We start from the raw sequence: 13,628 nt of genomic DNA, 5'->3' as shown, positions 1-13,628 counted from the left end.
ATTCAACTCAAATTATTTTTAGGCAAACACAAAGAAATTACTACTACTGACACCTAACTGAAGGAGTAGAAGAAGCCTGCACTTTTCAGCATATGGCTGTCAGTAGCATGTGCAAAGATGCTGAAATATCAACAGAAACACAATCCTGAAATTTCTCTTTATTTCTGGGCTCAGTTACTGACTTCTTTTTTTTAATCCCCTGGCTCATTTACCAATGTCTAACTAGGGATCTTCAGTAAGATAACTTATTTTTTTTAAATGTATACTTTCAGTTAAATGTATTTTACTAAAAAAGTAAAACCATCCTGTTTAGTTTTTGTTTTCACGGTGTTTTTAGATTTATTGTATTTATTCTTAAATAACAGAGCTCAAAAGATCAGACCTACTTATTTTTTTGTTCAAGATGACTGGATCCCATGAAAACAATTTAATAAGTCATTTTTTTTCATTCACGTTTTTGAATGCGAAAGTCACTTGCCTGTATCTATTATGTCCATTCATAGCTGCCCTCTTTTAAAGCTTGAATCGAGTTTGATGATTTTTAAGAGGTAAACTCAGCTGCTTTAAAAAAAAAATCTAGCATTTACTTCTAATTTTTAAATCTCAAACTCTTAATGAGTGATAATGAGTGTTGGAGGAGGCACAAGGAGAATTTTTAATGCAAGATCAGAGGAAACTCAGAAACTCAAGGACACCCGATAAGTCAGAATTTACCTAAAAAACAAGCTGCAGTTTTGATGCATTTTGATTATGTTACACTTTGCTTTAGTTTGGACTTTCATGACAGTTAAAAGCAAAGTTATCTTTATCACAGAAACGTTTAAAATTAAATTGGTTTGAAAAAAAACAACTGCATATTAAATTGCAAATTGTTCTGAAGTTTCACAAGAACAAAAGGTCAGAAGCACAGCTTATGTAAATTAGTATTGTCTCTGATATTAATGGAGTTGCACTAGTTTCCAGTGATGATCTAGCCTGTTCTGCCCTAAACTTCACATTTGAAATGCTTAAGATTTGCCATTCACTAAACCAGATATATCACTTTAATTTAGCAGGGAAAAGCCACTGATACCAAATGTAAGCAAAAGAAAAGAGCTGCATCAAACAGAAGTCTAAAAAGGAAAACTATCCTTTATGCTTCTCTTCACACTGAACATTTTTTACTTTCATTCACTACCCCATTTCTTGCAATTCTAGTTTCCTAGAAAGCCTCCCAACACAGATGCAAAACCCAATTTTCATCTTTCAATTATTTCTGCATCAGATTTTACAAGTGTCTAATCACTGGATGTTGTGCAACTATAAACCTAACATTAGATGGGGCATAGGTATTACATATAAAGCATCACAGCCATACAAACCAGGAGAGGAACTGAATGAGCTGAAGAGCAGATCCAGACAGGTTATGCCTTGTTTGATGCCTGATCTAATACAGGCAATGTTCACTGGAGAATATAGCTGTTCAAAGGTTTACTGAAAAGCTTAATATAGAAATATATATACACACAGCACACTTTAAACAATTACTGAAACACTTAAGACTGTATAAAGATGAATATCAACTGTCTCAGCAGTAGCCAAACTACAGGATAGTCTTTGCCCTTTTTTATAAAATAAAAATCTTTTGTGTAAAAGGCATTCTTAATAGCAAGTATTTTAACAATTGAGCTGTGTTCACAAGATCATGCTGTACTTTAGGCTGATCAAGGATCAGCCCACCAATTAGCTCGTGCAGTGTGGCTTCAGTCTCAGGGACTTTCAAGGACAGCAGCTAAATGAAAACTCAAACGCACATCATTAGATTACAGAAAACAGAGCCAAGGGGAATAGGAAATGCTCAAAATCAGTAAAAACAAAATAAAACAAAAACACGCAGACAAATCTAAGCCACTGCCTGTTTTCTCATCAAGTATTTTGAACAAATAACATTCCATGATCTTTTAAGACAGCATTCTGCTACCTACTTCATTTAAAAAAAAAAACAAACAAACAACTTCTACCACTAAGCTCGCCCATAATAGTTATCCTACCTGCAGTAAGTTCTTCAGAAGTGAATATTTCTTACAACTTCAATACACCTTCATCTCACTTCCAATAGCCTCAGCATACTTAAAAATTTCAGATACCAATAGGTATGAGAAAAAGACAGAGAAGAAAGGAGAGAGTAAGCAGTGAGTGGCCTAAATAGAGAGAATGAACCCAACATTTGTTACCCAAATCTGCATAAACTGTTCTGTATAAAGGCTTGCCAGTGCTAAACAGGGAAGGATTACTTGAGAGATGGATGGCATCCATCCATTTATCAAAAATCTCATGCTCAGCTTACAGCCTCTTGTTCCTTCATGCAAGATTTCCACCTCTGTTACCTTCTTCTCATTTTTACAGCAGAAATTCAGCTGGAACTAAACTTAAGACTTGCTGTCATTTCACATGGTATTCATTTAAAGACAATTTCACTTCAGCTATTTCTATCTGTACCTGTGTACCCGCTATGTTTCTTACAATAGCATTATCTAGTAACTTAACAGGCTTAATGTATTTTCTATTATACAAGTTCCAAAAAAACAAAACAAAACACCACAACAAAAAAAACACATAAAATGTGGATGGAACCAATGAAGATCACAATCTATGCAGCTTCAAGTTTGACAGATAAATACTCCAAGTGCTTTTTCTAATTAGTTTTGCACTCACCTAGAATTAGTTTCCCTAATTTGCTTATGAGAATATCACGTAACTATTCTAACCTTTACAGCTTCTCTTTGGACTGCAGGGCTCATTACTCAGGCATAGAAGGAAATCATAGGGCCTGGAGCATCTCCCCTATGAGGAGAGACTTAGGGAACTGGGTCTGTTTAGCCTTGAGAAAAGAAGGCTGAGAGGGGACTTGATCCAGGTTTATAAATACCTGAGGTGTGGGAGCCATAGGGGTGAGTCTGGTCTCTTTTCAGTAGTGCGTGGGGATAGGACTAGGGGTAATGGGATGAAAGTACAGCATAGGAAGTTCCGCACGAATGTGCGGAAGAACTTCTTTACAGTGAGGGTGACGGAGCACTGGAACAGGCTGCCCAGGGAGGTGGTGGAGTCTCCTTCTCTGGAGATATTTAAGACCCGCCTGGACGCCTTCCTGTGTGACATGGTGTAGGGAGCCTGCTTTGGCAGGGGGTTGGACTCGATGATCTCTAGAGGTCCCTTCCAACCCCTACAATTCTGTGATTCTGTGACCCACCTTTCAAGTTTCTCAAGGTATCTCTGAATAGCATCCCTTCCTTCTGCTTCATCAACTGTGCTTTCTTCAGCAAACTTGCTGAGGGTGCACTTAATCCCATCATCTATGTCACTAATAAAGATTTTAAAGAGTATCAGTTCCAAGACAGACCCCAGGAGATGCTGCTTATTACCAGCCTGCACCTGGACATAAAGCTATTGACCAAAACTGACTGACATTCTGACCAATTCTTTATCCACCAAACAGTCCACCCTTCAAATCCAAAGGACATGCATTGCAATCATTTAATTATTTATAAAACAACACAAAAAGACAGCACTACCCTTTTAAGATTCTTGATAAAGCCCTACCATAATCCTATAGACCCAAGCTACACTAACTAACCCATGCCACGTAAGACCAACACACAAGTGACCAATGTTTCTCAAGCTTGTAGTAGTTACAGACAACAATGTTAACTGTCTTAAATGTAATTAGTTCCTCAACAAAAAGGCCACTGTTACTACTTTTGACCAAAGTAGGTTTTAGAAGTCTAGCATTACCATATTATTCTAAGATATGACATACTGGATGGTAAATACACGTTTTCATGATGAAACGTCGTAATTCCAGTTTAAATTAGTATGTGTTAGTCTTCCTCTTCTCCAAGAAGTTTGAATTTTTAGTTTATTCAGCTAATTTGATCATCTAAGAGTGGTTTTAATTTAGTAGTCTACATATTGGTGCCATAACACAGAATTCTAGCTAAAATAGAACACTGCATGACATTCTTCTTCCTTTAAACTTAAGATCTTAAAAATAACAACATACAAAATGGCTGCAAGTGAATAATTTAATGCAAAGGGTAAATTAAAGTTTGAATAGCAGAAATAGGCTAGAAAGGAAGAGGGAAAGGAGAATAAACAAGCTTTATTTCCTTCATGTCTGGATAAGCAATTTGGCCATGAAACTGAATTTATTCATCATACACATGCCAACTACACCAGTGCTCAGAGCAGCTGTTCTTTAAGTCTATCTCTTGAGAACCTCTAAAGGAAATAAAGAGCTAGTCTGAGTGAAGTGATGAAAATAATTTTTACATTAACCAGGTACTTTGCTTCTAGAAAATGTCAGAGTTATACAAATATGATCTTCTCCTCCCAGATATTACCCTGTACCTGAGTGGATCAAAGCATGTCATGTACTTGACTAATTGTCTCACAATAATGACTTAAGGCAATCCTGTTCCTGAGGATCACTGCTAGTGATAAATAGCTGTTCTGAAAGCCAAGGAATAAGGATTTTTAGCTCCTATACTATAGCTGTCCATGTCCATGCAACGGAACACTTGCATACTAAAAGCTATCAACACATATGAATATAATAACCTTTAATAACTTCAGAGATGTGGGCTTTGAGACTACTAAGCACCTTGTGAACTTAAAGTAAAGGTCATGTATTTCTAATTGCAAGCATGAAATAAAAGATACATGTTTAAAATAATTTGTGCATATGAATCTCCTATTGATGCAATTCTTTATAGAAAAAGGAAACCCAATCTTGCTCTCAAACTTAAACTTTATTCAATTCCGGTGCACCATTCCCTCCCACACACACACTTTTATGATACAAAGCATCAAAAGGTATATGAATGCCTTATTTAAATGTAGGGAATTTAAAAGACTGAGCAAGCATTGAATTTATGACTGTTTACTAAATAGAGACAAATGAGCACTTACTCTTCAGAAAAACCCTCAATAACTATGAAGATGTTTTACACACACAGACAGCTAAAATTTCAACTTCCTAATTCAAGTCAGAATAAAAAAGAACTGTTCTGCTCCTCAGTTGTTTTGTACCTCCTAGCTAATAACTAAATATATTCACATTTCTGGTTGTGTTCTTTGAAGATTAAAGACATATCTAACTTTGTACTGGATCTGCCCGGACAGTTGACAGCCCATTAAACTAAAGTAGTACAAGACGTACATTTTAAGGTCCTGATTTCTGAAGCACACTAAGATGACTTACTATGTATGTGCAAAAATACTCATGAGACACTTTGAAATCATACATTTGAATTTCTTAGTGGAATGGATGAAATTCTGCTTCTGTAAAAAACTAGTTAGGCAGCAATTAAAATATCCTCCTGGTAAGGATCCTTACAGAAAGGTGCAGAGAGTTTATATAATTAACAGAATTTTTTATTGTTAAAAAATTGTACTGAAAGCTGCTTTAACCTGTAGCATTCCCTTCTTTTAGTTTAAGAAGGTCCAAAAATCCTTATCATGAACCAGATTGTGTTAATGAAGTGATTTCTGTTTTCTAACCAATTATATACTACACGAACCTGACACCCAGCTTTGTCTCCTGCTTTTATATTTTCACTGTGGAGAAAGTAAAATATTGCAATGTTACTGCATTCCACTATTTTCATAAGTTGTGGTACTCCCTTTAGAAGAGCAGTAATATGTACAAAAGGGTTGACTACACACCTACTGGACTCACTTCCCATTGCACTGTGGCCTTAAGACTCCCCCTCTTTCATCCCCAGTCACCTCCAATTATAGTCCACGAACAAAAAGAATGAAAACTTCAAAGAGATCTTACACATTTCTGGGAAACCTTTACAGTGATACAGCTGAAGTCTGGAGGTGGATATTGGAAGTCTCCTCAAGTTTGATGGATGTTGTGCAAAAAATTACAATAGCATGTAATATTATTTTGGTTGCAGAATTAGGTTTATATCCTATGAAGAATAGATTTATAGGTTTTAAGCCACAAAAAGTAATTATTCAAGAAGCTAAGATGATGCACAACACTAGAAAATTCAAGTCTTTATTTGCTACTGGTTTGAATAGAGAGAGAGTTTAGAAAAACAGCACAAGAACAAAACCTCAAGCCAGCCAAGTACTTCCATCCCATAAAAATAAGACCAATTAATACATGTATGCCATACATGTGGTATATACATATACCCACAAAGCTTAGTCTCTTTAAACCACATTACTCAGCATTACAAAGACCTTTTAAAATTTAGAGCAACATGAGGTCAGTAAGAGGCTGTAACTAAAATAAAGATACTCGCAGACATACAAGACAGTTCCTCACTTCACTTCTTACATGAGAAGCTATACTCAATCAAATCCAAAGAACTCTAGAACAGACGCTACCTGCATGCAGGAGCACTTTTACCTGCATCTAGGAGCCACAAAGCAAATTATCTTGCATAACTTGAACATTATTTCAAAACTGATTTAAAATATACATCTATCAAACATACCTTCAATTTTCTGCTCAGTCATGTCTTCACATACAGCACCAGATACTGCCTTCCTATCCACGTGTCAGCATCCTGCAACAGAGAGCAGGTGTAAGTCATCATCTTGGGAAGTGACCCCACCAAAACATCTCTGGACTCTCATTAGACACCAGCTGTGCTCATTTTCTCACTTTTGCTCCATCTCAATTTAAGTAAAGCCTGCAAAAAAGGTAAATAAAATAGATAAATAAACAAACATAGGTATAAAATCCCCATTTCCCCTTTAGCAATATCCTTTCCACTTCCATTGTCACTGACAGAAAAATCCTCCCCAACTCTCAGGTGTTTCACATTATCACTCATAGAACCAGTGGTGTTTCCCTGTGAGCAGGTGTAGGTATCTAAATTGCTGCTAGAGGTGTTTTATGCTGAGTATGCATGGTGAGTTTCTTTGTTTTCCTAAGCAGAATGCATTTCTGAATGAAGTCACACACCAAACTACAGAAGTCAATGCAGTTATTTTCAATAAACTTACAGTTTAAACAAAAACAAAGAAACAAAAAAAGCCACAGAGTTTGCTTAGCAAGACTAATTTTCCATAAAATATAAATGATGGATACAAGTTCCACTGCTTATTTTAGGCCTTTATGCCTACTATTAGCAGCCATTTTGTAAGCACCTAAAGTAACCACAGCTCTCAAAATCAGCCCAGTGATATTTTCTAGAAAGTTCCACAGTATTAAAGGCTCCCATCACTTTATTGATATACCAGCTCACATGCCCTGCTGAGGTTAAGCTAAGCCAATTGTCAGGCCACCTGTAGAAGGGGACTGTAAAGAGGAATAATACAAAGATGGTAACAGATATTCAAAAGGTTACGTATAGGGAAAAACTCACCAATGTGAATGCCTTCACTGGGAAGTGCTGAGGCAATCCCCACCAGAGAGCAATCTCCAAGACATACCGTGTTTGTCAGCCCTTAAATGAGGTCTAGAGGAGCTGGAGTCAGGGTCCACCCCTTACAGGAGCACAGCTGAATTACTCTCACCTGTGCTCCCACAGCTGACCTGACACTTGCCTCAGCTGATTAATCAGAAGTTCAGGCTGTGATTACCAATTTCCCATACGGGGACCGTGCAGGAGAGCAATTGCTCTGCATGAGACCTATGTAGTACCCCCGTAACACCCCTCAACAAAACGATTCTTCATCAGTCAGTAGGAAACCCACCCTGGCTAGTTTGGCTGTTCATCAATCACCACATTTGTTTTCTAACTCGTACAGCTTATTATTACCATGCTGTAGGATTTCTTTCATTAAACAAGAATTATTTATTTGAATGCAAGGCTTGGATCAATATGATTAAATACACTTTCACATTCAATATACACATATTATACTTACACATTTTTAATATATTGTTACATGAGAATAGGCAATTTATTTCCCATCCCAATATTTTTGCTCAAGGTTGTATTCAGCTCTGTAAGATGATCATTTTCAAAACACTTAGTGCACTAGGTATGGTTCGATTAGACAGATGTGTACATTCGTTCATATGATAAAAACTTTTCAGTGCTTTTATAGCAAATAAGTGTTATCAAAAACATTTCCATAAAACTATCAAGGAAAAAGGCTGATTTTATTTCACATTCTATTTATGGTTTATTTATTGGACAGGTCAAGGAGGATGAATAAAATGAAGAAAAGAAAAAGCAAACTCATGCTTCCATAGATGTTTTTCTAGAATGGAACTGCTCCTACACTACATCTCTGTGGGGGAAGAAATCAGGGAAGAGATGTGGAAAGCAACAAAATAGCTCTCTAGAAGCAGAGTGAAAACACTACTGTGCAGAACCAGCACAGCATCTGCTCTGTGAAAAGCATTTTCTGCTCCAAACTGGAAAATTGCTGCCTAGGCCAGGACTCAAGCAGATGCACCCCCAGGGCACAACAGTCACTTCCACAAAGTGCCTGCTATAGCACAGCTTGCTGCTCTGACTGAGCAGGGCTACACTACTCACCAAACAGATGCAGAGATGCCAGCAGATGGCTGCATGGTGTGCCGTGGGATATCCAGTCCTGGAGCCAGTGGGAGTGGACATCTCCACACTGTTCATTCAGAAATGCTCAGGCACACACGCTCTTTTCTCATTCAGTTTTGTGTTGACACAAGTTTGTTTTCACACAATTTGAAGGTCATTCCATAGCTCTTTGCTTAGCTCTGTTCACAAAAGGAAGAAAACAGTAATGAAACTGAAATAATTTGAAGTACCATATTTAAAATAGGGTCATGCAGCTGTATGATGTTCTTGTTAAATGGTACATGATTACATCACCATTTTTTTACGAATAAGCACAAAAGGCAAGTGAACGTGTGAGCAAGTGAATGGTAGAAAAAAAAATTGGAGTAAATAATAGTTGTTTGTGTGATTTAAGCTGAATATTCATCACTTGCTCTTCTTTGGAAACATCAGAAAATTCATGGTAGCTAGATTGTTGATGATGGAATAATATAAGCATCATCTCTTAGATAAGCATATGCAATTATATAGGCTATACCACAAGACACAAGCAGTCTATTTCATCCCAAATGTATCTTCAATATTTTTTACAAATCCAGTAATTTGAAATTAAATATTTCATTTTCAACAGCTACCACAATATTCTCAGGTATTCTCCATGCAATACTGGACAGTATCTGTAACAAATACTAGGTTCCTTTATACTGTCACCTTTGAACACTTCTCATCAGCAGTTCCAGTGATAAGCAGTGGAATGATAATAACATCATATCACTTTGGCAAAGCAGTGGAGGGAAACGTTTGGCTGACAAAATCCTGAGTCCCAGGAAATGCTCTTCCATTCTATAACTAAACTAGGGTAATCTACCTCTCCAGGTATTAATGTCCAGTTCTATGCTTTAAATATGTTGCTTCATAACAAACTGAGTCCTCACACTCAAATTTGCTCTGCAGATGTGGAAGGTGCATTTAGAAAACAGCAATTCCTTTCCTTCGTTTCTATCCTTGGCACTATCTGCATTTAACATGTAACATCATTTTTGACATAATACAGTAGATAATACGCAAAAGCTAATATAATAAAAGCTATCCAACATACAGAGACACAAGGAAGATGTCTGACACTACAAAAATTCTGTTCAGTTTTCATTGGCCGCAATTCAAATTCTTCACCAAACTCCAATAATCCCTCTCACATCCTGGCTCCAGAAGTTGCTGCTTAAGTCCAAGTATCATACAAACACCTGATTTCCTTGCTTGCCAATTTCTTTCTTCAGAGTAATTTCTTCAAGTGGCATTTTGGCATAAAATCTATTACTTTGGCTGAAAAGGAAGGTTTCTTTTTCACCAGGAACAGTATCTGTTCCAATATGATATGCAAGCAAGGCTTGCATGGGAATGGCAGGTCACCTGACACGTTCAGATTGACTTCAAAATGTACGTAAGGAACATAGGAAATATTCCTTGGAAGAATGGTTTGTTCCTTATAAAAATTAATCTTCAAGGAATTTAGAAAGGGTGCTTTCCCTAAGAGTCCATAAGAAAGTTATTTGTTTATTTATCTGTTTGTTTGTTTTCTTTCTCAGTTTTGACAGCTTTATATTTTCAGGCAATAGACTGGGTTTATACAAGGAGGGATTTACATAATTTGACTGAAAAAATAAAAATTCATGTCAGATGGCTATAATCTTCATTCTTCAATAAACAAAGTAATTCAGCTACAGAGGTGGGATGAGACTGTATTACTGCGGCAAGTAAAGGGGATGGAATAGGAGAGCAGAAGTAAAGTTGCAGTGTACTTCCAGGGACAAAAAACTAAGTGACAATTTGGGAAGAAAAATAATCACAGCATCGTGTGTATTAGAAAGCACTTTATTTAAGTCATGTAATGTCCCTGATGTTGTATTTTTACACTGTAAAAAGAAGTTTCCTACAAGCAGCCCAGGTGAGTGGTAATGAATTTAATGCATAACACATTCTGTTATGCGGTGAGGAACAGAGGAAAATGAACAGTGATTGAGCACCATCTTAATGTCATGTATTTGTCACTCTTCATGAATTAAAAAGCTACAGGGACATCATATATAGTATTTGCTGTCTCTGTATTTTGATTCATGGTGTTAGTTGACTTAGAATTATTGATGATGATATCCGGTAAACTTTTGAATTGGTAGTGCTAATTAAGGTATTTTCAACTAGGAGCATCTTTAAAGTAAATTTCTAGAAGGTTTAATATGCTTAGTGTAACCTTGGGCTGCTAAGACTGAACACCTCCATCAGCAGCACCTAACAGCAATGATCATATCGTTATTTATGTATACAGCTAGATTTTTACATTTATAGCTAAAGTCAGTGCCTGCAATGTCACTGGTGATAATGTATTACCATTTTTTATCTATGGAAATGAAAGGCAAATCACATAGGCTTAATAGGAAATATTATGGTAATCCCCATATATCAGTTAAGATAACTGTATTTCAGCAGGGTATAAATTGCTACAGGCTTCTTCTGTATTCAGACAACTCTGAGGCTTAAAAGCAAATGCATATGTGTGTTTCCCTGCTCTTGCTTCATCAACATAGTGTAATTTTTGATTCAACTGCTGAAGAGTAAGGAGACATATGTGGGTCACAGGGAGTTCAAAATGACAGAAAGACATTGCTGCAAAGTGTCATGAACAATTCTGTCCAAATTGTGTGTTAATGGCAGCTGTTAGGTATTAATCTATTGGTCACGCAGAAAAATCAAAGGAAAATAGCTGACTAAGAATTTTAATGCTATACAGACAAGAGATTTTAGGTTGGTTGTCTTTGGTGTTCTCTTTGGTGTTCACTTTATTAAAAGTGAAAACCTGTATATTTATTGAAAATCATAAAATATCCATTACTTAAACAACCTCAGCAATACATAGACAGATATACATATGAAATACACTACAGTATTTTTATTCATTGCTTCAACTGTGATAACAACAGGGTTGGAAATCTTATTTTAATGAGAAAGAATGGCAGAGGATAAAGTGCAGCACAGCCGTAACTCAAAGTTGCTGCAAATTACAGTACTGTATAGCACTGGAGGAGGTGACATGGCTTCATTATAGCTCTGGAGCCCTTCAGCCTTGGTTGCAGTGTAAGGCCATACTGTGTTGAACACTGCATGAAACTCTGAGCAAAACAATGTTTTCTGCCCCAGCATATTTATCCACTCCATGGAAGTCAAGGAACACCACATCAGCTTGGAAGGGAAAGGGAGAACCTCAAGGCAACCCTTATGAATAAAAGGCTGAGCAGCATTGGCCACAGGATGCTTATGACACAAGTCCTCTGACCCTGCATTCAAGATGAGTGCTGGGGATCGGGGGGGAAAGGGGGGGGGTGGGGGGGTGGCGGGGTCTGATGACTATGCAGCATTATCTGACTGTCACAATTCTTCTTTCATGTAATTTTATGCCTCTTGAGTATTCTCCCCATCCTTGCGATAAATTCCTGTGTTTTGTAGTCACAATGTAGGAGCTAATAATCATAGTGCTCAGATCTACATGTGGGATGGGGCAGGAGATGTGTGTTGCTATGGAAACCCATCACTGCACTGTTTTCTGCCCAAGCTTTGGTACCAGATTGGAGCAGTGTGCTCTAACTTTTATTATCATCTGGTGACAACTGCAAGTCTTTATCCATTACATTTTCACTCTTTTCCCTTTTGAGTATTTGCTGCATTTTCCAAGAAGCTGTAAAAACTTCCATTCATAAAGGAAAAACAAGTAATATATTTAAAAAATCAAAATTTAAGTATGAAGCTTTATAAGACTTGAGCCTATTCTTATTAAAAATAACTTCCAGTATTTTTTTGTTATTTGGAGAGTTGTTTTTGTTTCTTTGGTTTTTTTTCTTTTGTTTGTTTGTATGATTTCCTAAGAAGAAAGCTGATATGCAAAAGAGCTGGAAAGCCTTCAGGGTATCTTATTTGTCAACCACAGTTTGCCTCATTTAAAAATACAGCCTAACCAGTGTAACATATAAAGGAAGAATCAGAGGATTCAGAGTTGTTACATATGAATCTCCCTTTTGTTAACATTTCAGGATCTCCTTTCGGTCGTACTAGGTCCCTGTTGAAAGTCAGCTCAGATTGCTCACTGCAGAAAAAAAAAAAAAAATGGTATAAGAGAGGAGGAGGGGCTAAAGCCTGTTGTGAAGCCACTACAAAATATATGGTTTTCTTTTGCTATGTAACACTGACATAACGACTGCATTCTTGAAGTATGAATGACTTATAGAATCTGGACGTATGAATATATGCAATTGTTTGGTTGTATGTGACATATATATATGATTGAATCTACAAAAATAGTTAATTCACATACTAAAAAGACAAAACCTTTTGATTACTTGTTTGATGTTAATTTACAACCTCTTCTCTTAAAGTCAAAGAGGTTGTACATTTGCTGAGAAGAGTTCAGTCCTGGATGTTTTTGTTTTCTACTTACTCCCTTGCTTTAGTTCTTTCCCCTTGTCTTCTTGGTGAGCCTGAAGAGACACTTGTTTAGTGTGCTTTGTGTTTCAAGTACCATCAGGCACAAGTGAATAACGCCAGTCTGAATTTGCAGGTTTCAGTTTTACAGCCACAGTGTTTTACGCTTTTGCTGACTCCATATTTATGTCCCAATACCATCCTGAGGAGTCTTATATACAGAATGCATTTGTTGGACTGTACAGAAAAGAGGCAACAGTAGCAAACCAAATTACATGAAAAAAGAATACCAATTTATTCCAAAATGTCTGCCTGAAGTATCAAGTTGGATATCATCAGCAAATCATATGTGGTGTTATTTTTTCTTCCAGGCAATTGCTATAATATGTCAGACAGTGACACAGCTAAAAGGAGAAATGGTGTAACTGGCTCCTCTACAAAGCAAACCTGTCATAGAGTTGAGTTGCAGGACCCCCTTCATGTAGAAATTAGTGCATCATTTCAGTGGTAATACTGAGATTCTAGTAAGAATATATAACTGGTTTTAATACCACTTATAAAAATTAAAACAATAGATAAATTTCTATATTCCCAGCCTTAATGTGCAGAACGAGCATTCAGCCGCTGACGTTTTAAGGCAGTTCCATGTGTGTTTATGCATGGAACACA

At 36.8% G+C, this 13,628-nt stretch overlaps 1 protein-coding gene across 3 annotated transcripts in view; it reads right to left on the bottom strand.

Moving 5' to 3' along the window:
* The window catches only part of LOC107313128 (uncharacterized), a 542,029-nt gene that overhangs the window by 151,207 nt on the left and 377,194 nt on the right, over positions 1 to 13,628 (bottom strand). For all 3 annotated transcript variants that reach the window (XR_014945262.1, XR_014945263.1, XR_014945265.1), the window contains exons 5-6: positions 8,493 to 8,692; positions 6,492 to 6,563 (exon numbers count right to left, since the gene is read on the bottom strand). The gene's annotated coding sequence lies outside the window, so the exon portion shown is untranslated. The remainder of the gene's footprint in view (positions 1 to 6,491; positions 6,564 to 8,492; positions 8,693 to 13,628) is intronic.

Source organism: Coturnix japonica, chromosome 4, assembly GCF_054131305.1.
Source record: "Coturnix japonica strain WE chromosome 4, WE-NBRP24, whole genome shotgun sequence".
Taxonomy (NCBI): domain Eukaryota; kingdom Metazoa; phylum Chordata; class Aves; order Galliformes; family Phasianidae; genus Coturnix; species Coturnix japonica.
The sequence above is the reverse complement of the archived record's forward strand: the minus strand, read 5'-3'. Positions and strand labels throughout refer to the sequence as shown.